We start from the raw sequence: 25,977 nt of genomic DNA, 5'->3' as shown, positions 1-25,977 counted from the left end.
TATAAATCCCAGCTATTATAGTTCTAGATTTGGCCCAGAGCAGGTGAAGCTAATTTTTTTTTCTAACAGTGGGCCATGTAATTTGAAATCTATGTGCATGCAGCCCACATGAATGTTTTACAATTACAATGACTAATTGATCCAAGCCATCTAGCCTGACACCTAGAAGCAGTCAATTGCACAACAGTAGCTCTGGCCAGATGATTAGGCCTGACTGTCCTACAAGTTTATGTGTTCTAACTAATTACTTTTTATTCCTAAAATCTCAGCCAAGCTGTCTACTGCAAAGCACATCATGGATGCTTAGAATCTAGAGCTTTAAACAATTCAGTAGAAATAAAAGAGGTATCAGCAGTCTGGACTGCAGTACACCTCTCATCTCCCTTCTCCCCCAAACACACTTAAAACAAAACTCAGGAAGTCATTCAAATCTGCTCTCAATGAGTATTTCCTGCCTTATATCCCTTTGGCATTTGAGGCTAGAGAAGGGGGAAGATATCAGTTAGAGAGGGATCATTCTCAAGTAACATCTCTTTTTAAAATTTTGTTTTAAATATCATTTATTTTAAACATTCTTTTTTAAAAAATTAAGTTCCAACTTCTATTACTTCTTACAGCTCGTCCCCCATCCGTTACCATGTAATATCTCTCTGTATATAACTTATTTTAAAGTCAAAACTCAGTTTCTCACTATTTCCTGGACATTCCTAGATATATATATATATATATTTTTTTTTTCCTATGGCAATCCTACGCTCTACCCCCAAGTCTAGCACTAATGCTCCCTTCTCCCCAAAGCTTTTCCTTATCCTCCCCGTCTCACCCCAAGCTGGAACCAATCACGGCCTCCACTGAAATTCTATGCCATGTTGTTTGCTCCCATTTTATGGGATTTAAAGCCCACAGCCTTCTTATTCACAGAAGTGTTTTATTGCCTGTAATAGATTATAAGCCCCTGAAGAACAAGAATGGTTCTTATAGTATCTGGTGCTTAAGTTGTAAATTGCTCAGTATTTTTTTTTAAAAAGACAGTAAATATTTTTTGTCTGAATGAATGATAATAAAGTTCTCAGCCAGAGATGTGTTCATATTAGACCTGTGTTAGACACTTTCCTAGAACATAATGTCAAGATGATGAAAAGTTTCAGCTTTGTGATCCAGCTAATTGTAATAATTCTACAAGAACCAGGAGGTAGGTAGAATATGTATTAGCTCACTTATATTAAGCTGAGAAAACTGAGGCTCAGAAATTAAATGTTAGAGACGGGATAAATCCAAGCTTATTCCCAATGCAATGCTATGCCCACTCTACCGTCCTCAGAAGTAGGGGCAATAAGACTTTTCTCTCTCTTCTGCAACTAGAAAACTCCTTGGTATTACTTTGCTGTGCCAACAAGAGAGACTTCTCAGACTTTCCCAGCTGGAAAGCCAGCTTACTCAAACCTGAACAAGGTTCCCCTCTTGCACATCCTTTACAAGTGGTCATCTAGTTTTCACTTAGAGATGAAAGAATTATCAAATGGGAGCCAAGAGTGCCCTTTACACTTTATGACAGATCTTATTGTGAGGAAAGCTTTCCTTACATGAATTCTACATTTTCTTCTTTGTAATGTCCACCCATTATTGCTCATTTCTATCCCCCTGCAGCTGGAATTGAGTTGATGTTGGTAGTTGTGAGACTGGTAGAGTTCCAAAGAGGAGTGACCAACCAGATGTCCCTTATAGCATGGTATAGTGGAAAGAAGCTGGTTTTTGAAATTTACCTCTATGAATGTGTGACTATGGGTAAGACACTTAACCTCTGCAAGCTTCAATTTCCTCCTCTATAAAATGGGGGAAAGCAGTAAATAAACTCATTAGTATTTACTACACAGGGTTATTGTGAAGCTCAAGTGAGATTATGTGAATAACATGCATTGTAAACCTCAAAGTAGTATATAAGAGCCAGCCCTTATTATGTATTCTTTTGTCTAACAAATTCTAGGATCTCAATATATATTAAAACAAGCAGTTTTGCCCCTGTACTCCCAACAGTATTCACAATTCATTCTTATGATAAAAATTGGAGCCAAAATGAGCAATATGTAATTCATCTCAAAGTCTGCTATGAGCCATAATTTTAATGGGACTATATGTGATCTGTGTCTGTAACAAATACATTAGTAATGCCATTTCCTAGAATTAATGCCTAAAGTACTGCATGAATTGTAGAGGTGGGGTTCAATGACATTTGCATGAATGGGCAAACCAGGGATATTAAAGGCACCATAATGTTTTGCAAAATGCAAAATTCTCAAGTCACCTAGGATATAATTCAGGACGGTCAATAGGTAGTCAGCAGAACTCAAAACACAAGGCAAATCATTTTCCTGGGTTTCAGAGTGAAATTTAATCCATGAATTATACCATTGTTACAAACCTCTTCAAATCACTTTTCATTGGTCTTTCCACACATAATAATGAATTAGATTATGAAATCCTAGAAAGGCAATGTAATATTCCAAGTTTGTTTCTTAGAGTAAAAATTCCATCCATTTTATAGGGATGATTGATTATATGATGGTCCCACAACTTCTGTCTTCCAAGTTTAGCTATGACAATAGAGAAGGACTTAGAATGTGCTGTTAAAGACATGAGTTAAGACTTCAGGTAGCTTGCTGGATGGCTTAGAATACTAGACTACAGAATCTTAGGAATATATTTAATTCAGAATAACACAGACAGACATATAGAGAAAATCACTTAGGTAATTAGATTCCTGAAGGCTCCATTTCTCTGCCATGAAGAAGTTTCCAATGGCTTTCTTTTTCTTCTTCCTGTCAACACACTCAACTCTTTACCTACAGCATAAGGACTAGTTTGAACAACATCCTCCCAGCTACTTTGCTCCCCCTACTTCTATGTACTTTTCTCAGGCAGTGTCAGACTCGGGCAAAGACTGATACCATCGTTAGGCTTATTAGCAATATTTTCTACTATTTCCATGGCAGAACTTCAATGCCTTGGAATTACACTAATAGAATGTCAATCAGGACATTAAGAAGGTACTAAAGTAAATTCCAAAGAGGAAACTGGGTGGCTCAATGGATAGAAAACTGGGCCTGAAGTCAGGAAGAACTGAGTTTAAATTTGGCTTCAGACACTATCTGAGTGACCCTGGGCAAGTCACTCAACCTGTATTTACCTTAATCCACTGGAGAAGGAAATAGCAAACCACTCCAGTATCTTTGCCAAGAAAACCCCATGGACGATATTGGTATTCTGTGGTCCACAGGGTCAAGAAGAAATTGACACAACTGAAGAACAGCAACAAAGCTAACTCTAAGCTTTTCCTGGGTATAATAAATTAGAACCCTATATAAATGAATGAAATAATAGAATTATAGAATCTCATAATTGGAAAGAACCCCAGGGGTCATCTAGTCTAACTCAAACATACCTGGAAAAGAGTCACCTCTACAATATACCCCACCAATGGTCATCCAAGCTCCACTCAGAGATTTCCAGGACTGAGGAAATCTCTGAAGATCATCCTTTATACTTCTGGATTGATACCTCCAGGAGGAAGTATCTGTGAGGTTGGTATGAAAAGAATGTTATTTAAAAAGTTCCCAAACTGTCATTTTGGATTTATATAAAGCCTATAATTTCATCTTCCTTTATTTTTGTGTAGGTGATCTTAAAATGGAAGAGACCTTGGAACATAGAACTCCTAATATTCTCTAGCTCTTGCCCTGCTCAGGTCTATGACTTCCTCAGGTCCCAAGCTTCCTTTGGAATACGGCAGTCCTTATTGTGGAGAAGAGTCTTACTCTGTCTCTTCTGCCCTTTCCATAAGCCCAGAGCTACCACGTATTTGGAGTCTGTAGACCTGGATTTGAATCCAGTTCTGTCTTTAATTAACTCTGTGTCCTCATCTGCAAAATAAGATTATTGTGAGGCAACCTTGTAAATCTTAAAGAACTATATAAATATGAGTGTGAATAAAAATATCACTAGGAATAATAGTGTTATCTGCAAATTTGTTAGGTTTCATGTCATATAAAAATACAGAATAGTGCTAGAAGGAATATAATCAAGTGATAAAATTAGATTTTAATAACATATTTATTCAGTACTTTAAATTTTAGGAAGTATTTTCCCCATAACAATACAAGTATTATGATTATATTATTATCCTTGTTCAACAAATGACGCCTAAAGAAATGAAGTCATCACAATAGTCATACAACTACTAAGTGAGTGTTCCAGACCTCAAACTCAGATCTTCTGATATACCTTTGAAGAGATGCCTAGATGCAACCCACAGTAGTAAGCCTGGGGTACTTGGATCCCCAGACTGGGATCTGTCCAATGATCTCTACCCTGCTACTACTGGCATCCTGCCATTACAGTTTTGCAAATATGAGGCATTCTCAGCAGGCTCCCCTAAACCTGTAAGTCCTTTCTACAGTTGTACTCTGTCTTCCACAAATATCAAAGGGCCCAGAAGCCATCCTTAGCCACCCTCTTCAGGAACCAATGGGGCAGAAGATCAGTAAAAGCCAAGAAGAAGGTGAGGACCCACTATTCAACCTTAGTTGCTTTCTGAAGATGAGGAATTTTCCTTAATGACTAGAAAAAATAAAGGGAAATGTTGATTTGGGAAAGCTGTTTTTTTTTTATTGACTTCATTGTGTTAAGTGCTAGAAGAGGTACAAAGATCAGCGTCCTTCTTTCCCCAAAAGAGTTGATGATGATGATGATGATGATGACGATGATGCATTTATATACCACCTTAAGCTTCATAGAATGCTTTCCTTAAACTGGTCCTATGAAGTAGGTGATGAACATTGTTATCAAGTAGTATTATTCCAAATTTACAGGTAAAGAAATCAAGGCTTATAGAGGTGATGTTATTTGTCTATGGTCAGACTCTAAATGTCAGAGGCAGAATTCAAACCCAAGTGTCCTAGGGGCATGTTTAGCAATTTTTCATTACAACTTGGAAAATGTAAAGCATATAGGTCACTGTGTTAATATAAATTTTGTATTAACATAAATTAGATTATAATTGTATAAGCAGAGTCCCATAGGCCTACTTTCCCATCTGCATAAACAATTTTATGAAGATAATCTATACATTCATCAAAGACATCCATGATGAGGCTATTTGAATAGAATAGGTGGGCTTTTATAAGCAATATAGTGAGTCAGTTAACAAGCATTGTTTAAGTTATGAGTTATTAAGTTATGGGCCAGGCACCATGCTAAGTGCTAACGATACAAAGAAAGGCATAAAATATAGTAGTCTATTCACCATCACACAAATGACTAAGAGATATTGAGAATACATGATCCCACTTAGCTTAAGTGGTTATTGGTTATAAAACAGTATTTGATTTGGTAAAGCAAAATCCTGCATTAAATTCAGGAGAGTAGTTATGTTCTATGCACATGACACAGCAAGATTCCTTGAAAAATATCATGAGGATAAACTTGTTTGATGATAACCATTAATATCAATTGAGACTTGAAACAGAGAGATATATTTGCTGAAGGTGTTCATTGCTATGGAAGAGGTCCAGGACAGAGGCCAAGTTGAAGAGGTATTCCCTAAGATGGTGAGGTCTTCAACCTTTTCTCACTGTCAACTGGCATAGTTATGATTGCATTAAACCCTGGAACATTGCAGACCCTCCTAAATCAAATCCATAGTCATTCAGAAGGGCTTGGCCCAGCCCTCCACACGGGAAAAAAATAGGTGAAGAATTTCTATTGTTCAGACTACAATGAGTAGTTGGATGGACGGCACTATAGAGATAATTCGGCAATGTTTACATGTGTGTGGGTGGGTGTGTGGTTTGTGCGTGTGTGTGTGTGTGTGTGTGTGTGTGTGTGTGTGTGTGTGTGCGTGTGTGTGTGCGTGTACCTTGGGCAGACATTACAGATGGACAATAAGTGGGACCCAGAATTTAACAGGAGGATGGAAAGCCACATTGCCTTTGGGAAATTACTAAGTTATTTTGAACATTAAAATCTTCTCCCTGAAAGAAAAACAATACCAATATCAGGGATACTGTATGGCTTTGAGTTGTGGAACGCAAAAGCCTCCAAAGAGTGAGTCTGAGGGTCACCCAAAGGGTGAATGAAAGGTACATGGTAAGTGTGAGTGCACATTAAAAGAAAAGAAATGAAGAAGAAGCAATCTAAATTGGAATGATGCAGAGTAAATTAACATGGCCTCTGTGTAATGATGCAAACTTATGAGGTGTTACACATTTTTGGACTTAGCATGAAGATTGAAACATGTGTATTTTGGATAACCAGAATGGGAATTGGTTTTGTTTGACTAGACATATTTATTACAAGGTATACATACATACATACATACATACATACATACATACATACATACATACATATATGTGTGTGTATACACATATATACATACAACATACATACATACATACATACATACATACATACATACATATATATACATACATATGTATATATATTTCTTTTTCAGTGGGGAATCAGGTTGGAGGGCATGGAGGAAGGATGGGAAAAATAAACATTTTTATAGCACCTATGTGCCAAGGCTCAGAAGGCTTCTTGAGCTTTGACTAAAGCTCAAGTTCATGCAACCAGTTATTAAATCATAGGAGGGAGAGAGAACTTCTAGCTGAGAGATCAAGGAAGACTTCATGGAGGAGGTGGTATCTTCCTTGACTCTTCTTTGATAATTTTAAGGCCATAATGCACCAGTTACCCTGGTGCTGAGAATTAAAGTACATTCACAAAATAAAGATCCCTCTTTATTATGGTTGGAGGCCAATTGAGTTCTACTTCTTCACATATGTGTCAGAACAAGGAGAGTATGGATAGATGGTGGCCCATCAGGAAATAGTTGTCTGGGTGCCCAAGTGTGAATTACGTTTCTGTTTTACTTTATGGATTTTATGTTTTGCACTTAGCCAAGATTCAAGGAAGGCCGTATTTCAGAATTACTTATCATCAGGCTGGCTAGCCAGCTATTAGGAACATGACCCTCCCGCCCCAAAGGAGTTTGTATCTGTCACGTTTTATGCTTCTTGAGTGTCTCAATGAAAATTAATTCTCACTCCATTCCCCATTCTGAAGCATCTTCCATTTCTGGATAATTCAGTAAGAAGTGATCAGCCAATTCAATTTAACAAGCACTTATTAAACACCTGCTATACATAAGGCATTATTCTAGTACAAAATTAGAAAGACCAATTAAAAACCACCTCTGCTCTCAAGGAGCTTAAATCCTCTTATGGAATTTGTCAAGGAAAACCCACCACCACTATCTCACATTTCCATGATATTTTAAGATTTACAAAGGGCTTCCCTCAAAACAAACTCATGTAAGAATTTTGTTTCCATTTTCTGGTTGAGGAAAACGAGGCTCAGAGGGGCAAATAGAAACTGAACCACTTATTTTCATTTTCATATTCTGAACCCTGAGCCATGTGACTTCCACATAATAGACTCCTACCAAATGATTATGGGATTTTAATTTCCTTTGCAGTTAAAAGCCATATGAACTGGTGCATGAACTTGAGCCTTAGTCAAAACTCAAGAAGCCTTCTGAGCCTTGGTTTTCTTAGCTGTAAAAATTAATGGAGGCAGACTGGATGATCTCTAAGGCCTTTTTTTCACTGTAGTATTCTTGGAGATGTGTGTGGCTTGATCACAGGTTTAGTAGAAGAGTTCGGGGTAGGGTGCGTTCTAGAGTCAAAAAAAGTAGCTTTATTATCTCCATTTTACGAATGAGAAAACTCAGGTTTAGAGATGCTATGATTGATCGAACAGCTTTGGAAAGGTGCCACTTATTTGTACGTAATCTACCATCCTAGATTTCCCCCCTCACTTCAAGTGGTAGAAGGCACTCCAAGAACTTGGGAGAGCTGCTTTAGTTGAATGCCCAGAAGCATTAAGCTGTCAGGATGACTAGAAGCCTGGAGCCATCAGCCTTCCATTTCTAGCCAAGGTGGATATGGTGCCAAGTTACTTTTCTCAGAAATAGTTCAGTGACTCATTTTGTTCTAGTGTTCCATGATAATTGCCTTCTATGTGTAAATCTGTGGAGGGGCAGAGTAAGGTTGCAAGGCATTTGACTAGGGTGGTAGGAACAACAACAACAACAACAACAACAACATGCACATTTATAAAGCAAGTTATATGCAGCACAATGCTTTCTTCATAGCCATTCTGGAAGTTTGGTGGTGCAAGTATTATCACCTTTATTTTACAGATAGGAAATTGAGGCTTAGGGAGATTAAAGGATTTGTGGTGGTCACACAGTTAGCAATAAGATGAACAAAGACTTCAGCAGATTTCTGATGTCGGGTATTTCCACTTTTGCTCTTGTTCAGTAATGTCTCACGGTATGTGATCCCATGGACTTTTTGTCCAAGGGACTGTCTTGGCAAAGATACTGGAGTGGTTGGTCATTTCCTTTTCCAGTACGCTCCCATTTTACAGATGAAGAACTGGGGCAAATAGGGGTTAAGTCACTTGCCCATAGTCACACAACTAGTAAGCCTAAGGTCAGATTTGAACTCAGATCTTCCTGACTTCAAGCCTCTATCTACTGTGCCTCATTCTTTCCACTATACCTTGCTGCTGTTAAGAAGATATGTGTGTGTGTGAGTACACACACACACACACACACACACACACACACACACACATATATATATATATATATATATATATATATATATATATATATATATATATACATATACAAATATCAGTGAAGGTAAGAGGGAAGCTAGGAAAAAGGAAAACCCAAAGGTGATTCTAAAGTTTCTAGCTTAGAATAATGGTAGTGCTAGTGATAGGATAATGATAATAGCTATTATTTATTTTGGGGGGGAGGCAATTGGGGTCAAGTGACTTGCTCAGAGGCACACAAATCCAGAAGCTGGATTTGAACTTAGGTCCTCCTGACTCTAGAGCTGGTGCTCTATCCGCTGTGCCACCTAGCTGCCCCAATAGCCCTTATGTATAAAGCACTTTAAAATGTATATATACCATTTGATATACATTATATCTTTTGAGTTTTCTAAAATCTTTGTGAAGTAAGTAGTACAAATATCATTATCCCTATTTTATGGATGAGGAGACTGAAGCTCAGTTACTTATTCAAGGTTGAAACTGTATTCAGTTGCAAAGTCAGGATTTGAACCCATGTCTCCTGACCTGAAGTTTAATGCCTTTTCTATTATATCTCAGCTGCCTCAGAAGAAGAGAATTAGGCAGAGAAATTACTTTGTACAAGAACATTCATACCACATCATTGAATAATTGTTCAAATTCTTGTCAGCCTCTCAGTAGATTAGGCTCATTCCAAAATTCACATCTATATTTATGTGTATGGTTGTCCAGCTATGTCTGCCTGCTTACTTGTAAGCTAACTCTTAGTATCTAAAGGGCAGAGGAGATTAAGAATAGTGAGCTGGGAATCATAACACATACTTACAATGCCTGCTACTGGGAGGCTGAAGCTGGCAGACCTCTTGACCTGAGGACTACAGAGTTGCAGTAGGGGTAATCCAATCAAATGTCTGCACTAACTTCAACATTAAGCTGGGAGCTGGAAACCTGGGGGCCACCAGATTGCCTAAGAAGGTCTAAACTGGCCCAACTTGGAAACAGAGTAGTCAGTCATTAATGGAATCAGGATCATTACTTCCAATCTAGGTGAGGTAGGGAGACCTGGTATTTTAAAAAGTAAAGAAAGAAAGTAATGAACTCAAAAGCATTCTTCAGGCAACAAAATTCTATCAATCTCTAAGCAATTCAAGTTAAATAACTTTACAGAAAAAGCCATCACAAAAAAGTGTATTTAGCTACATTTTTTCTATGTCCTTGCCCTTCTTCTTGGTTAGTTTGATTCATTAGAGTCCTATGTTAATGAGGCCAAGGTCATAGGTTCATATTCATGTGATCAAATTGACTTTATTCTGTGTTACAGTCATGGGAAATATCCAGTTGTCTTACAAATGCCTATTATTCTCTAGGGAAACGAGGCATGAAAGTGTGCATGGGTCCACGCACTCTATCCCCCATTACCGGAAAATGAAACTTCAAAATATATATTTTGTTGATGGTAAATCATTGTCATCATTTTGAGTACAAAGCCTGGAATCCATTAATACCTTTGTGCAATTCTCATATGAATTACTCATCACCTAAAACCCCAAAATGGGGTCATGGAGAGTCAGCTAGAAAGCAGAGGGTATGGTACAGGGGGAGAGGAAAGGATCTCATGAGGGCATGTTAGAAAAAAGTGCAGAAAGTCAGGAACAGGGTCCAGAGAGGAGTGAAGGAGTGAATGTGGCTGCTTCAGCAGTGCTTCCTTAAAATGAACATTCTGGGAGGAATTGCTCAATTGGGAAGGGTCTCAGGGGCCCTAGGATGTTCAAACATGAAAAGGCTGCAAGAGGCTGAGGGATATGCTAGGATGAGGAAGCTACTGGACTATGACAGCAAAAGTGTTTTCCTGGGTGAGAAGGCATAGGGAGTGATGGAGAAAGAAATCTGTGGAGTCAAGAGTGTAGCCTGAGTTGGAATGAAGGAGTGAGCATAGTTGTATTAGGGACATTTCTTAATATGGATGTCTTGGAAGGAATGAGAACATGGACTTTCCCTTTATCCTTATCAGTTTTAATCTTGTTGGTTACATCTCATCTCAGTCAGTTGAAAATTCTTTGAATTCCGATTCCATCACGCAACATATTAGCTATCCCTCCCGATTCTTTGTTATTACAGATTTTGTGAACATATGTTCTAAGGCAACATCTAAGTTACTAATAAAAATGTTGAACAAGACAACAAAGCTGAAAACAGAGTCCTAAAGCCTGGACACTAGAGGCTTCCTTCTTGGTTCAGATCAGTCAATAATCAACTGTCCTTGGGTTTACTTGCTCAGCCTGTTTTGAATCCACCCAACTTTAGTATAACAGTCTATTTTTTTCTCCATCTTTTCCATAAGGATGTCATGAAAGACCTTGCTGAAATGCAGGGATTCTATGATTACAACATCTCTCAGATCTACCAGCATTTGGCAAAGTACCTGGCATGTAGTCAGTGCTAAATAAATGATTATTGAATGACTGGCTGACTAACATTCTACTAATATAATGTGAGGTTAGTTTGGAGTGAATTCTTGCTGATTCCTACTAATTGCATCTTTCCTTTCTAAGTACTCACAAACTCTCTGCTTAATAATCTATTCTAGAATCTATGGATTCTGGAAGTCAAAGTCAAGTTAACAGGCACATAGTTTACAAAATCCACTTTCTTCTCCCTTTCAAAGGTTGGGACACTTGTCTACCTTCATTCTCTGGGAACCTCTCACATCCTTCATAATTTCTCCAAGTCATCAAAAGGTAAGCATGTCGGCAAGTTCCATCAGCTCCCTGAGGATGTCATTGGTCTGGGCCTTGAGACCTGAGCTAATTTACAGCAGCTTGCTGCTTTCTCACTCTCTCCTCACCTGCCTTAGACTTCAATTCACTTTTAACTATGTTTATTTGACCCTTTCTAGTCTGAAATAGTAGTCAAGAAGAGAAGCTTTTTTTTCCTCTGTAAGCTGTTAACATTATATCATGGAATTCCCTTAATAGCTTCATCCCCTACTTTTTTAGTGTTGTTCTCTCTACTGAGTAGTGTTGGTGATGAGTGAAGAGTAGAAGAGCTGACTTCCTCAAAGCTCAATTGCTCTGTCGTTAATTAGCATTTCCCCTTCACCTCCCCTTACATACTCCAAATGAAAACTAGAGATTATATATTATTTTTAAGAGTGCTATGTATATATATATATATATATACATACACACACATATGTATATGTACATATATACCTACACATATATACACATACACACACTTATGTGAATATATATGTACACACTATATACACGCTTTCATTGTTGTTTAGTCATTTCAGTTTTGTCTGACTCTTCATGACCCCATTTGGGGTTTTCTTTTTTTTTTTTAATTTTTTTTCCTTTTTTAAATTTAATTTTCTTTTTTGTTTCTTTTTTGTTTCTTTTTTTAAATTTTTTTTTCATTTGGGATTTTCTTAACAAAGACGTTGGAGTGGTTTGCCATTTCCTTCTCCAGCTCATTTTACATTTGAGGAAACAAGGAAACAGAGCTAAGTGACTTGCCCAGGGTCCCAAAGATAGTAAGTGTCTGAGGCCAGATTGAACTCAGGAAGAGAGTTTTCCTGAGTCTAGGCCTAGTGCTTTATCCCCTATACCATCTAGCAGTTGCCCCGATACACACATACACATACGTGTATGTGACTATGTGTGTACATACCATACATACACATATGTATATATACATATGTGCACATACTGTATATACACATACTATATATACAACTAGCAGTTGCCCACACGCACATTCACATATGTACATGTGACTATATGAGTACGTACTATATATACACATGCATATGCACATGTATACACACATATGTAAATACATGCACACATACCCATATACAAAACCAGCTAGGATAGTTAATCTGTTAGTCAATAAGCATTTATTAAGTACCTCTTAGGTGCTAGGCACTATGTCGCTGAGCTAAGTGCTAGGGATGCAAAGAAAGGCAAAAGACAGTCCCTATTTGAGGACCTTACACTCTAGTGGTGGAGACAATGTACAAACAGATATATACAAGAAAGCTACATACAGGATAAATAGGAAATAATCAACAGAAGAAAGGCACTGAAAAAGGTACTTTCCCATATGGAAAACCTTGTAAAAGGTAGGATTTTAGCTGAGACTTGAAGGAAGGCAGGGAAGCTAGGAGGCAGAGATAAGGAGAGAAAGTATTCCTGAAATAGGGGACAGTCTGAGAAAATGGCCAGAGGTGAAAGATGGAGTGTCTTATTTGGGAACAACAAGAAGATGAGGTTCTTTGAATTTAGGAGTATATGTGTGCATGGGTATAAGGCATGGAGGGGCTAGGTTATGAAGTTAAATTTCATGACCTTAATCTATGCAGACAGACCTGCCACAGGATGTGTATCTTCATATCTGGGAACAAAAGCTTCCCTCTTCATCCCCATGTTATTGCCAGAGTGTTTTCTGAGCTGTTATTAGCATCACGATGGGGGATAAATGTGGCACCATGGAGTATGATAAACCCAGGAGTGGAATGTGTCAGTGAAGCTCAGAAAGCTGATTATTCCTTTCCCTGGCAGAAGCTCATCCCCATGACATATGCCATACATCACAATCTAGTCTTTCTCAGTTGAGCCCAGAACAGAAGGGCCCATTGATAAAATGTTAACCTCATGGTTCCATACGTAGAAATGTCCCTATTGGAATGCTGTTACAACGAAGGCTATGGATGGGTGGCCAGTGTGCCAAAGGCCTATTGTGAGGAAAATCAGTGACTGAGGATTAGAAATGATAGGAAATAGAAATACAATTGGAAACAAAGGTGTTTCAAAGGCAGTCTGCAATGGATCAAGCCAGACTTCCTACCCCCACCTGCTCCTAGTCCCCTACTTAAGTACCTTCCTGGCAGGACTGAATTGCCAACTGGCCATTTGCCTGGTGACCCATGTGGTATCTTGCCCTTTTGTGTCTTTTGAAAGTGAGGGGAAAGAGGTGGTAGCACAGAAGCCAGCTGGCCATCAACTCCATGCCTTTGTTGCCAACTTGGAGCAGTAAGGCAAGGATTTTCTCTCTGTGAGATACAGCCTTGGGGAAAAAAAATCATCACCCCCCCTAATCTTCTTTACTCCTCCTCACAGTTAATCATTGTGTTAACAGTACAACCCTCATGATTAGAGGACCTGGGCTTGATTCTGGATATATTGCTTGCTATCTTTGTGTCCGGCAAGTCACTGCCTGTCTTGGGGCCTCAGTTTTCTCACTGATAAAATGAAGGGGGTGGATTAGATTATCCCTACATTCCTTATTGGCTTCGAACATATGTACACTCTGAGTACTACCCTGGATTCAAATGCCACCTCTCTCACTACCTGCATCATCTTGAGCAAGTAGAAGAAGAAGAAGAAATAGAAGAAGAAGAAGAAGAAGAAGAAGAAGAAGAAGAAGAAGAAGAAGAAGAAGAAGAAGAAGAAGAAGAAGAAGAAGAAGAAGAAGAAGAAGAAGAAGAAGAAGAGAGGAGGAGGAGGAGGAGGAGGAGGAGGAGGAGGGGGAGGAGGAGGAGGAGGAGGGGGGGAGGAGGAGGGAGGAGGAATAAACAATAATAAAATAGTTTAACATTTATATAGCACATACTATGTGTCAGGCACAGCACCAAACACTTTACAATGATTATTTTCTGCAATCCTCACAGCAATCCCGGGAGATAGGTGCTATTATTGTCTCAATTTACAGATTAGGAAACTGAGGGAAATAGCAGTTAAGTGACTTACCCAGAATAACACAGCTAATATATATGAGGCCAAATTTGAACTCCAGTCTTTCTGACTCCAGACCTGGGGCTTTATACTTTCTACCAACTAGTTCTCTTCACCATTTAACCATTCTGGGCCTTAGGGCACTCATCTGTTAAAAGAGGGAGATTTTTATATATGTGTGTGTATATTTATACACACATATATATACATACATACCTATCTCCAAAATGAACACAAGTAGTTTGAAGGAGAGGGAGGAAGTTGCAGTTGGGAGAAAGAGGAAAGACTTCAGATAGAAGATAGTGCCTGACTTAGTTTTTAAGGAGGTCAGGGATCCCAAAAAAGCAGAAGTAGGGAGAGATACATTGCAGACATGGGGCACAACCAATGCAAAGGCATGGAGGTGGGAGATGGAGTCTAACAGGTAAAGAAAAAGAAGCATGCCTAGAGGGGAATAGTGCATAAGAGAACCAGAGAGGCAGGACGGGATCATTTTGTGAAGAACTTTAAATGTCAAATAGAGGAATTTATGTCTGACCTGAGAAGTAATAGGGACTCACTGGAATTGATATTAAAGGGAGAGAAATGGTCAGATATTCATTTTAGGAAAATAAACCCACAGCTGCCTATGCAAAGGATGACTTAGACTGAGGAGAGACTTGAGGCAGGAAGAACCAATGAACGCTATTACAAAAGTCTAGGTAATGATGATCTGACTGGCTTTGTGAATGTTGAGTTGATATCAGTGATAGATATTGTGGCAGTAAAAATGGCGAGTCTCTTAATCCTGCAGCCCCGTGAGCATTATTACCTTAAGTATTCTGACTTCCCCAAAGTCTGTACAACTGTTTTCCTTTAAATCTTTTTTGAATTGACTTTCTTGGTCACTTTAATGGACCCATTATCTCACCAGGGTGGATATTCCCTTTAAGTAGGGCAGCTAGGATTTTAATTTAGGTTATTTGACTTTAAATATAGTTTTTGTTTCATTACATCACACTACTGAGGGCAGCTAGGTGGATCAGTGCTGGAGTAGAAGACTCATTTTCCTGAGTTCAAATCTGGCCTCAGACACTTACAAGCTTTGTGACCCTGGGCAAGTCACTTAAGCCTTTTTGCCTCAGTTTCCTCACCTGTAAAATGAACTGGAGAAGGGAATGGCAAACCATTCCAGTATCTTTGCCAAAAAAACCCCAAATGGCTTCACACAGAGTCCTACATGACTGAAATGACCAAAATGACTGAACAATAACAACAACAGAGTCAAGGTTGCTGAACCAAGGAATAGGAGTAGGCAGTGGCAAGTATATCAGAATCAGATGAAGCATGATCCTAAAATACAAAAGAATGGAGATGAGACACAGCCAGAGGAATATCGAGATTGATTTCCCTTGACTGCTGTAGCTGCCTTTTGACCAACCTCGAGAAGCTTACATTCTAATGGAGACACATATATATGAGAACGGTAGTTGGAGTCACAGGGATGGTAAGCCAGAAGTCAGTCAAATGGCAAAGTTTTATCTGAGAACAGTGGTATCATACTATTGATTTGATTACTGAGCCCAAGTACAAAACTGAGGGACTGAGGGGGTGGGTGTTCATGTGCATGTAGTAACGAAGCACCAGGCAAGCTAAGGTAGACAGCTATTTGTGAAGCATAGATTGGGACTAGCTTGATGTAGAGGGCCAGATGAGTGGGCTCCCCAATTAAGACAAATGGGCCAATGGTGGGAATTTCTGAGGGGTCTATTTCCCTCCCTCTAGGAAATGAGAGCATTTTTTCTGATGGTTTGGTCTAGAGGTGCTGTCCAGATGGAGAGACGAACATTGACGGTAAGGGAGATGACAAGATGGGCAGGGTGGGAAGCTATATATTATATGATGTTGAGTAGGACCTGAGAGGCCATTGATGTTCAATACCCTCATGTTAGAGATGAAAAAAACTGAACCAAAAAAGATAAGTTGCTTGCCCAGGATCACACAGGTAATTAGTAGCATAGCCAAAACTAAAAACCAGTGTAGTGCTTTTCTATGTGATTATGGTACTCTAATTGTTCATGCTCATACAGGAAACCAGGTTTGATGCCCTTCCCTTTTGTCTTTGCTTCCCCAGTGCCTTGAACATAGTACAACATACCTGTTGAGTTCATATATATCCAGGATATATATTTTTAATTTTTTTACATTAAGCCTTCACTTATCTGTTACTTGAAAAATACTGTTGTCTTCTAGTTTCTTCTAACACAAGTGTAATTGGCAAATTTGGGCCCAGGCTATCCCCCTAAGATTACTTCAGATTAAGATCTCTGAGGTTTTGCTGAATAGCCAACCCCTGTAGTGAAAGATTCTGGAATAGCTTCCTCTAAAGTGTTTTGACTTTTGGCAAGCTTTTCCCCTGTGCTGTACAACAATGGTTTTATTCAAATCAATGCAAATTAGAAAAGCCCTTGACATTTTTCCTTATCCAGCCATAAAAAATTCCAAGTAGCAGGTGTCGGCTTTATTGCAACCAGCCAGAAAATGAGTTTCTGTTTCTTTCTCAAGTTTCTAGCAAATTCTGTCCAAACTTTTACAGTCAAGAGAAATAGGACATTGATCTGGCACATAAAACCGACCGGGTTTTTGCCCTGAAGTAATGTGTTTGGCATCTGTTTTGTAGAGATTTGAAGAGCATCTTAAAACAGATCCTCAAGGACACTGAACACCATCTCTGCAGAAGGGTGCCCATAAATCAAATCACTCCTTCCTTCTGTCTTCCCCCCTGCTTTCAACTTTATCTGTTGACCTGAGTGCTAGACACTGGTAACTCTTTGAGAGCTGTTCATTGGTACATGCCGCGACATTTCCTATTTATTGAAGCCAGTAAAATTCCAGCTGTGTGTTAAATAAGGGGGAAGAGGAGGAGAAGGCAAGTCCCACCAAGTTACCAGTTTATGAAATGTGTTACTGGAGAGCTCCGAGGTAGTGAAGTTTATGTATTCTGTGATTTTCTGTGATTTTATGCAAAGAGAACGAATATGTGTATATATACATATATATATGTATATATATATATATACATATATATATATATATACACACACACATACATACATACATACATATATATATGTATATATAATATATGTATGTATATATATAAATATATACACACATACCCATATATATATATATATATATATCTTGGGCTATTAACTTAGAATCACAGAATCTCAGAGATGCAAGGGACAGTAAGAGGTAATTTAGTCCAAGATGTTAATTTACTTTCTGGTTCATCTGCGATTTACTGCAGGGCAGTACCAGCAAGCTGTCTCTCTTTGCAATCATTATCCAGGACATGTCTCTTCTAAAGCTCTATTTGAATGCGTGCCATATATTTGGATTCCATAAAATTCAAGAAGACCAGCATTTTTTTTCTTCTGTATTAAACCATCTTCTCAATGACTCAGAAGCAACTTTGTCATTACAGAACCAAACCCAAATAATGCAATCTTTGCAAGATTGAATAAATGACCCTTGAGGTTAGGTTATCTTATTTATAGAATGGAGGCAATAACACTTAATTATCCAGCTCTTAACGTTTGGAGTGAAATGTTTGTCCAACTATAAATGCATTATAAATGTGAGACATTATTATGTTGAGTCTAAATCTTAAAATAAAATGCAGTAGATGACTGAGAAGACCATATAGACAGAATCACAGACCCTTGGAGTAGACCTCAAATTTCACTGTAGTAGTAAGTGACTGATTTATTGAGGAGGGAGTTAGTTCTCAGAGTATATGCAGATATTCCCTGCTTGATCTTAGACCACCTTGTTGTTGATCTCTCTCTCTCTCTCTCTCTCTCTCTCTCTCTCTCTCTCTCTCTCTCTCTCTCTCTTTTTTGTTGGTCTCTGTTTCTATTCGTCTTTTTGTCTGTCTTTGTATCTCTCTCTTTCCTTCCCACTCTCCCTTTTGGCTTAAAAGTTGCTTGGTACTGCCTTCTAAAAAGCAAGATGGACCCTATTCTACCTACTCTTGGTGTTGGTGATCACATAGTCACCTTTGTATTATGGGGAGACAGTATTACCCAGGAAAATGGGCCAGAAATCCATAAACCAAAGTAAGGTGTATGGAATTTGCTAGCAAAGGTGGCTCTCCTGTTCCACTCAGGTAAAGTCACACCATGGAGGGAGTGAACACTGCTTTATATAAGGATGGAGAGGAGTGGGGATAGGGTAAAAGTTGACTGGTCAAGGTTCCTGTTTCTGAGCCTCAAGGCTGATCTGATGCAATAAACCTTTTACCTAGTTTTCAGGATTAGAGTTTTCTGTATAATAGGATGGGTGGGGGCTGTTTCTTAGAATAGGTTGCACAACAGGATACTTATTTGGGGTTATTTACATTGCAAGTACTACTGAGAAAGTACAGACATATATATGTGAACAAAATAGAATAATTCTCAAAATAGAGTACAGTATCGCATGCTTTTTGCGTTCCTTATTTTAGGTGAATGGATGTTCTGAAATAGAAGTGTCAGGGAGACTTAGTGATGTCAAGAAATCTGGACATCCCATTAGAGGTCCCATCAGCTGTCAGAACTTAATGTCAGTGTATTAGTAGCTACTGAAGGTATAGGATGGAAAGAGAAGAATGTGCATCAGATGCAGAAACACAGTCACCCAAGGACAGCAACAGCTTTGGGGATCAAATCCCTCATGACAAAGAGACATACCAGCTATGTACTTTAGAAAGGTACCAACACTTGAAGCTGAACAGAAAACTACACTTACAAGAGGCTTCATGAAGACTTTATGAAGGGAGAAAAGGATTTTCAGGTCTAGGAATTGAGAGATATCCCTTTACCTCTAGTATTCTTTATGATATACCTCACTACCTTTGTAATTCAAGTTTGAGTCTACTCTTCCCAGGGATTTTGTGTGTAACAGAAGATTGTATCCCATTTATGATAGGAATGTTTCCTACTAACCAAATACCAAGAAGATATTTTTGCTTGACATTCCCAATATACCCTTTCTAAAAGCTAATGGAGGCAATTGTTTGATGGTTAATGGGCAGCACACTGGTGAGCCCCTATGGCCAACTACTATAACATTACGGGTAGAAGTCATCAGCTGCCTTCTATGGACCTTAGCCTGTGAATATGAATTCACAGTTGGAAAAGTGACCCCATGAGGAATCCTACATCATTTAGACTAATGGTTCCCTTCATGCAAACCATAGACATCTCCCCAAACCAACAATGTGTAGGGGGATGGTGGTGGAGGGAGGCAGAAAGAATGCAATTATTGCAAAGAGTCTGCAAGTGGATATGCAGAAAAAGTATCTCTGTTTTAACCCACTCTCTGAGAGCTACAAAACAGAATGTTATTGTATTCAAGCATTCAGTATTATGAATGATAAGACATATATTCTGTAAAATGAATAACTCAAATAATATTTCTCAGACATATTTTACAAATATTGGGCAATTCCTTAGCTTCCTGAAGAACAATTTTACTTTAGAAAATACTAATTATCTAAAATTTTTGTTTCTTACATTAAATCTAACTTCTTCATAGCAGCTCCCACCAATGCTTATGGTTCTGCCCTCTGAGACAAATAAAATAAGTCAACTCCCACTTTCCATGTGACACCTATATTCTCAAAGATAACTAACATGTACTCCCTGAGTCTTCTCTTCCTTAAGTAAAACATCCCCAATTCCTTCAACTGGGCTCCTTAGGAGATGGTGTCAAAGTCCTTTACCTTTCTAGTTGTTTCCCCAATTTAACAGAAGATAGAGATCTTGCATAACCCAATAAAAAAAAAAAGAAATTTAACTAGCTGTTAAGAAAATATGGAGGAAAAAAAAAGTTGACCCAGATGAATTTTCAAGAGAATTATACTATTTTAAAAGAATAATTAATAACTATGCTATATAAATTATTCCCAAGAATGACTAGAAATCAGAATTGTTTTATGAATATAGTCCCAAAACCTTAGGCATGGAAGAATAAAGCAAAGAAAAACACGGACACACAGACACACCCTGACATACACAATTTTGATTCATGAATATAAATTCCAAGATTTTTTTAAACCTCCTGGAAAAAAAGACTATAGCAATTCATTTTTTAAATTATCCACTATGGGAGCAGCTAGGTGGCGCACTGAACAGAGCTCTGGCCTTAGAGTCAAGAGAACCTGAGTTCAAATCCAGCTTCAGACACTTAATACTTAACTAGCTGTGTGACCCTGGGCAAGTCACTTAATGCTGATTACCTCACCAAAAAAGCAAAAAATAAAAAAATAAATTATTCACTATGATCTACTGGAATTTAAAGGATCAGTTAACATTAGGAAGGCAATCACATGATAATCATATTAAACACAAAAATTCCCCAGACCACATGATTGTGTTATTAGATGCAGAAAAAATTGACAAACTATAATTCTCATTTATGCTAAATATCCTACAAATTATAGGCATAGAAAGGTTTTTTTGATATGATAAAAAAATAACAAAAAGAAAAAGCTAACATATACAATGGATAAGCAATAGTAAAACAAGGAGAGCCCCTTTTCCATCAATTATTCAATGTAGTTCCAGAAATATTAGCAATGGTGATAAAATGAAGAAAATTAAAGGCAAGAAGTGAAACAAATTCTATTTGCTGGTGATATAATTTATTTAGGAAATTCAAGGAAAGTAGCAAAGAAACTAATTAAGACAGTAGCTCCAACAAAATTTCAAAGTACAAAACAAACCCACACAATGAATAGCATTTTTATATAGCAATAACAAAATCCAGGACTTGATAATAGAAAAGAAAGTATCATTTGAAATAACTACAAAACATATTAAATATCTGGAAGTTAATCTAACAAAGCATACTCAGTCACTATAGAAGTATAATACCAAAATGTTCCTTAAAGAAATAAAGAACAACTTAAATAACTGAGATAACAATTAGTGTTCATGGCTGGTTCATACCTATTTAATAAAAATGACAACAGTACTGGAGTTCATTTTAAAATTCAGTGTTATAATCATCAGACTACTAAATGAATACTTCATACAAGTACAACTGCCGTAGAATTCCATATCATAGCATACACTTTTCTGTTGGCCATCTGTCTCAGGTCTCGTTATCTAAAAATTTCATAAGCACATCATCTATTCCTTTATCAAAATCATTATCTAAATAGCATAAGACAAAGCACAGATCCTTAGAGTACTTGATTGGAAACCTGCTTCCACATTGACATTGTACCTTAATAATCACTCTTTGATTCCAGCCAGACAACCAACTCAGAATCCATCTAACAGTGTTATCACTCCATCCATATCTCTCCAAATTCTCACAAGGATAATTTGACATACTTTGTCAGAACTTTTGCTAAAAAAATAGAAAACTATACCCACAGCATTCCCCTCATCTACTAAATTAACAATTCTGAACCAAAAGGAAATGAGAACAGCCTGGCAAAACCTGGCATTGATGAAATTATGATAGTCATTGGTAATTAGCTTTTACATTTCTAGATGTGCAACAGCTATCTAATGATTTGTTCTTCAATTTCCTCAGGTGTATTAGAGACTCTATGCTTCCCGTTTTTGAAAACCAGAACATTTGTCATTCTCCAATCTTGTGGGATCTCTCCCATTGTCTATGAGTTTTCAAATATCCCTGACAGTTGCTCAGCAATCATATCTGCAGATTGTTTCAGGACATGAAAATGTATCCATCTGGGCCAGGTGACTTGAATTTATTAAAGGGAGCTAAGTGCTGTCTTATTATCTCCTTATTTATCTTAAGGGAATAATATGTTTATATCAAATAGATTTAATAAGACCAAATACCATTCCTCAACAGATAAAGAGTTATGAATAGTTCACAAAAGAATTGAAAACTACTAATAATATTGACGAATAAAACAATAGAATAAATCTAGAAAAACATAATAAGAAATTATGAATAGGATGAATATAGGGATTCACTGAAAGTCTTCAATGAACTGATACAAAGTGAATTAAACAGAATCGGAAAGCAAGGAATACAATATTATGAATTTAAAAAAAGCAATGGAAACATGATGAAAGCCAAATGCTATGAAATAAAAAATAAATAAGTTTGATCCCAAAGAAAAAAACATATCAGAAGATATTTCCCCTTCTTATTTGAAGAGATGGGGAACCATGGTGTGAAACACAGCATATAACATCACACTTTTTCAATATGATGATTAGTTTTGCTGAATTATTTTCCTCCCTTTTTAAATAATTCATTATTACAAGGGGTAACATTCTAGGAGGTGGTAGAATTAAGGATGTAATGAGAAATGTAGAGGGAATAAAAATAAAAAATTATAAATAAAAATATTTAAAATAAATGAAAGGCTAAAAAACAAAACAAAAAGAAGTTTCTAACCTCTTCTAACCAAGAAAATTAGCTTTTGTATTTATCTTTGCAAAAATGTGACTTCCTATTTTTCAAGAAGAAATACTTTAAAAGCCGCTTAAAAAATTCAACATCATTCCTGAATGTGAAAGAGGCTCTCAGAAACCAACAATTTGATGACATGAGAGCAAATTAATCAGAAATATCTTGATTAAACTTCCATCAAATTATACACGGTTTGAGGAGTGAAAGAAGAAAAAAAAGTTTGGGGGCAATGATGGCAAGGGTTGGAGAGTAAATGACATTGAGACAACATTTGGAAGATATCATTTGAGGCTTGACAGAGCCACACATCACAAGCAGCAAATTCAGTCTCCAGAACTTTGAGTTACAAAAATGAGCATGTCAAAATCGGCAACTTTATCCCCATATGACCCCATTATGATGTCTGAAATATCAACTGTGCCCTCAGGGTGATGGAGTAGCACCTCAGAATTTTTACTGTATCAGAAACATAACTGAAGATGTCTGAAACTCTTGCTCATCACAGATTCAGCTTTTACTGGAACACTGAACCTTTGCCACCTAAGGATTTTACTAAGCATTGTCGCAAGGCACCAGACTGTAGAGGGGAAGGCAAATGGATTCCCAGCACTCCTACACTGTCTCTCTTAATGTTAATATATCAGGGGAAAAAGACAGAAAAAAAACCTATCAGTAAAGTGTTTCTTTGGGAAAGCTAAAAAATGCATCAGCAACCTCCATGAGGTCAGAAGGTCATATTTTTGCCCCAAACAATTTAAACCATATAAAGGCTCAAAGTTAGCCATTCTAGGTTAATGTACTAAAACACAAAAACGAAATGAAGCAAAACAAAAATAAACCACCAACAACAAAAATAAGTAAATAAACCCAACAGCAACAGCTCCTGAGCACTGCCACAAATTGTATCAGATCTCCTGCTTTCTCCAACTTTAGTGGCTGACTACGGGAGTTGCTATCCCTAGCCATGGTGCTGATTAATGTAGTATTAACATTACTCAGATCCCTGATATAACTGCCTCTGAGGAGCCAAACGAGTGGTGGAAAGATATAGTCAATTATGCATTTGTGGCCATAGTCTCCAAATTTTCAGTGTTAAAAAATTGATTGTGGATTTTGACTTAGGGTGAAATTGTTCTTTCTGGTGAATTTGGGTGTCTGAAGGGAAATCCTTGAAGCTAAAGGTCTCCTGAGAGGCAATGCAGAATAGTAGAAAGAGTAATTACCTTGGGGTAAGAATGTTTGGATTTAAATACAAACTTCACCAGATACCACCTACATGACCTTGGTCAAGTCCCTGGACTTTTTCAACTTTCCTGGACTTCTTTTTCATCTATAAAATGAAGAAGTTGGACTAGATGATCCATTTCAATTAACATTTATTAAGTACTTAATACATGCAGGGCACTGTAGTGATCTCTATTAGCCATTCTAGCTCTAAAATCATATGATACTATGAAACAGAGTCAAGTTATCTCCAAAGATGCTTATAGAGTTTTACAGATGGGAGGGCTAAAGAAAAGGTGCTGGTGTGTCAATTTTTTGGGGGGAGAAATGGAGCAGTGTGGGGGGAGAGGAGCTTTCCTACCAAACTAGTCTGTGATTAATAATGTGGAGAAAGAAAAACACAAAATCATTGAAGATATGATAACATGTGGACAATGAAGGAGAAACATTACTGAATGCCAAGTTAATTCAAAACCTAAATTCTTTGTAAACTTATTACTTTGTTTCATTCATTCAATGAGCATTTATTAAGGGCTTATTTTGTGTAGATCATTGTCTCATGGCAATGAACTCATGGAAATTAGTAGGACAAAATCCAAACTTTTCCTCATGGCTTTTAAGTCCTTCTACAGTTTTGTTCCAACCTACTTGGACAGTCTTATTTTGTACGCTTTTGCATACGCTATGCACTGGCCAGAAGGGATTCTTTGTTCTTTGCTGCTCGCCTAATGTCTCCCATTTCCATGCATTCAAGCAGTCCCTTCCCCAGAACTGGAATACATTCCCTCCTCATCTCTATCTGGGAACGTTTTTCTCTTCTTTAAGGAGCCAGCATGGGTGTTACTTCCTCCATCAGACCTTTCTTCATTTCCCCAAGATGGAAATGATCTTGTCCTCATTTCCCACAAATATATTGTCTAGAGCTCTCCTTTGCCCTTATCTCATTCTACTCTGTATTATCTTTATTTGTGTATTTGTCACATCACTCCTATTATATGGGATATTTCTTGAAGTCAAGGGTGCCATTTTCCATCTTTCTATCTCTAGTGGATAGTATTCATATAATAACTATTTGCTGAGTTAAATTGAAAGAGTGGGTTCTGCCAAAGTTTCTAGATTATTTTTAAAGTGAATGCTTTTGCCACTGTTAAAAAACAATATGAGAACTACTTTCCTAGAAAGTAGTTTGTTTGATTCCTTAAATAAGGAAGAGAGTGGGCAGAACAGGAAACTTTGAAGATGGTGTTCTGTTCCCTCTTGTAGTTTTAATTTATTCATATTGCTTCTTTCTTTTGCTCAGCCTCTGACTTTTTTGACTTTTCATAACTTTCCTGTGCTTCAAGTTCACAATTATGTGGGCCAGAGCAGGGCAAACCTTGCTAGAATAGGCTTGGGTCAGAACTCTGTCAGTGCTAGACAAGTGTCCAGCAAAGACAGATCACCAGGCTGAGTTCACAACTATTACCAGCCATGCTCTGATACTCCATTAACTCTGGCCTTGCCTGTAAGGCAGAACCAGGGAGTAAGCATATGTCCTGTTGCCTCACCCCTTCTTATACTGACAAACATTCTAGGACCAAGTGTCATCCTCTACTCTCCCCCCCATTCTGACTCCCTCTACCTTGGCCATCACCACTGAAAAGCTAATCTAGTGAACATTGTAACAAACTCTGGGACAGAGATGACCTGGCTAAGGATTAGAGGGTGAATTCTTCAAACATATCTCACCTTTCTATAACCACTCAGGGTCCAGGGCTCGCTGACCCTTGACTTGACCATTAGGCAGAATCAAGCATTCAAAATCTGCATTGCTATTGCATGAGTGCCTCTTCCTACCACCACTTTCCATATCTGAATCGAGGATTGATGATCAAATCAAATTATGATTGATTGTTCCTATTAAGGACATGAT

The sequence above is a fragment of the Phascolarctos cinereus genome, unplaced genomic scaffold, assembly GCF_003287225.1.
Source record: "Phascolarctos cinereus isolate Bilbo 61053 unplaced genomic scaffold, phaCin_HiC Scaffold_9;HRSCAF=440, whole genome shotgun sequence".
NCBI classification, from domain to species: domain Eukaryota; kingdom Metazoa; phylum Chordata; class Mammalia; order Diprotodontia; family Phascolarctidae; genus Phascolarctos; species Phascolarctos cinereus.
This window is presented reverse-complemented; position numbering follows the sequence as displayed.